At 69.9% G+C, this 2,500-nt stretch overlaps 1 non-coding gene across 1 annotated transcript; it reads right to left on the reverse strand.

Moving 5' to 3' along the window:
• Window positions 1–745: 745 nt before the first annotated feature.
• On the reverse strand, window positions 746–898 carry LOC139603588 (5.8S ribosomal RNA). Its single transcript, XR_011683745.1, has one exon. It is a non-coding gene; the product is annotated as a 5.8S ribosomal RNA (ribosomal RNA).
• Window positions 899–2,500: the final 1,602 nt, after the last annotated feature.

Consider the following 2,500-nt stretch of genomic DNA (forward strand, 5'->3'; position numbering starts at 1 on the left):
GACGAGAACTGAAAAGGGAGTGGGGCAGAGATAGCCCCACACGGGAGGACCGGCCGGGCGGTGGCGCGCACGACGGCATCAGCGGGGAGAGAGAGAGGAACGACGGCGTCCCTCGGCGCGCCCCGAGACCGCGACAGAAGAGGAGGGGGTGGGCAAAGGGAGGACGGGGTCGGAACAACCATCCCCGGCGCTCTCGCCACACGCGCGCGCTCGGAAGCATGGCACGGTACCGCCGTGGTTCCCACCTGCAGACAGCCGCCGGTGCGGGGGGATGCTGGGGGCGAGGCCGTGCCTCGCCTCCCCTTCTCGCCCTCCTCTCTCTTTCTCTCTCGGCCCTTGGCAGTGCCTTTCGATGCCGTCTCTCGCTCTCCCCAGGCTGCCGTGCCACCGCATCCACGGCACGGTCCCGGCGAGGACGAGCTCCACCCCAGCGGCTTGCTCCGGGAGCGGGGAGCAACGGAGTGCTCCCCGAGTCTGCATTTAGGGGGACGAAGGCCCTGCACGGCAACGATGACGACTGCAATGACGACGACTGCGACGACGACGACGCCCGCCGGGCCGCAGTGAAGGGATCGAGGCCTCCTAGGGAAACGCTTCCCTCGCCGAACCCCTGACTGCCTTCCCTCGGGCACCAGTGGGATGCCGCTGCTGCCACCGCCACCACCGCCCACTGCGGGCAACGGGCCAGAGAGGCGACCCCAGCCGTGCCGCTAGCGTGGCCCCCGGATGGCTATTGATCATCAAGCGATCCTCAGACAGGCGTAGCCCCGGGAGGAATCCGGGGCTGCACGTGCCTTCGAATGGTCAATGGTCAATGTGTCCTGCAATTCACATTAATTCTCACAGCTAGCTGCATTCTTCATCGACGCACGAGCCGAGTGATCTACCGCTAAGAGTTGTCTGGCTTTCGGGCACTGCTCACGCCAAGTGGCCCCTTTTTTTGTTACTCTGGGGCCAAGGACGCGGGGGTGCGCACCTGGCTTTGACCGTACGAGCACACAGAAACAGAAGGTGGAATAAAAACCAACTGGAGCAACCCACGCTCCAAAGGCCGGCCAAGAGGTGGGGGAGCCCGCGCTCCTGACCGCCTCCCCCGCGAGGGGTGACGCCGACCTCACAAATGCTGTCCTTCGGAGGCGGACCAGGCACCCGGGCTCAGCCCGGCCACCACGTAGAGGGCCACGCGGCGCCCGCTGGAATGTGGGAGGGCACGGCAGCCCACCCACGTCTCACTTTCACGGGACGACAGGCACAAAACACACGGCATGCGGCTGGGGGCGCGTGGCCATCGGCCCCCACACACGGCGGCTCTCCCTTGGCCCCCGACGCCGCGGGCCTCACAGAGTGCCGCTGTGCCGCTGCGTGGCCGGCTTATCTCTTTCCCCACTGCACGGCCTTCCCCTGGCTCGAGACGGCACGCGACGATGACCAGCCCCCGCCGGCATGCCTCCTGCGGGACCGCTCCCCTGCCGGGTGGGTGAGAGACCAGTGGATGCGCTCTGCTGCCAGCCCTGAGGCGGGCGCCACCGAGAGCCAAGCTGGCATAGCCAGGGCCCAAGGCCTGCCGGACGGCAGACCCCGCTGCCACCAGGGCTGCACTCCCAGGACCGCCACCGCCGCGTCGCACCGCCGGGGCCCCTTACCTCGGGCACGCGCCCGGCAGAAGGCAGGACGGCACTGAGCTGGGGTGCAAGGCCTGCGCTCCTCGTTTGCACGCGGAGACCAGGCAGGGAGAAGCACCCCTGCGGCTGCCCTGTGCGCCTTCCTGCGGCCCACACACGGCCGGGAAGGGCGATGGAGGATGCGACGAGCGGGGCCCGGGACGGGACCGCCACCGGCTGATGGCGGGCGCCTTCCGGCTGACCGTCCCCGCAGGGAGGGACACGCGTCGAGCGGCGCCGCGGCCGCACGGCACAGGATCGCCTGCACTCGCGGGCCTCCGCCGCCGGAGGGCCCACCCAGCGCTCGCCCCCACCAGCAGGCAGGCAGTCGAGCCAGGGGACGGCTGGCGGACAACGGCACTGCCGGTGCGCGTTCGAGGAGAAAAGGCCATCAAGGGGAGGAGAGGTGCTGGATGCAGCGCCGCGCGTGCCAGAGACCGCGGCAGCGGGTTGAGGAGAGAGAGCGCAGGTGGGCCCCAGGGGCCCGGATCCCGCGGCTGAGGAAGGGCAGAGAGGGCGCACTCTCTGCCGGCGTCGCCCATTACGGCGAGGCGAGCGGGTGGGCCCCCATGGACCATGGAGAGGGGGGGACAGGGCACCCCTCCCTGGCGCAGCACGGTTTACCCCCGCGGCGCGGGCGGGACAACGACAGCGACGGACAAGCGCAGCCGGTGGCAACGGGACAACCACTGCAGGGGATCGGTGGGAGTAGCTGCTCCCCACCCCTCAGTGGCACCCCGCATGGCCACTGCCCGGTATGCCTGCCGCCACCGCCGCCGGCACCACAGCTACCACGGCGGGCCACGCTGAGCCGCCCAAGTCTTTAAACCGCCGCCTGC

The sequence above is a fragment of the Agelaius tricolor genome, unplaced genomic scaffold (assembly GCF_023055355.1).
Source record: "Agelaius tricolor isolate 1412-34295 unplaced genomic scaffold, bAgeTri1.0.p SCAF_39, whole genome shotgun sequence".
In the NCBI taxonomy this organism is placed as follows: domain Eukaryota; kingdom Metazoa; phylum Chordata; class Aves; order Passeriformes; family Icteridae; genus Agelaius; species Agelaius tricolor.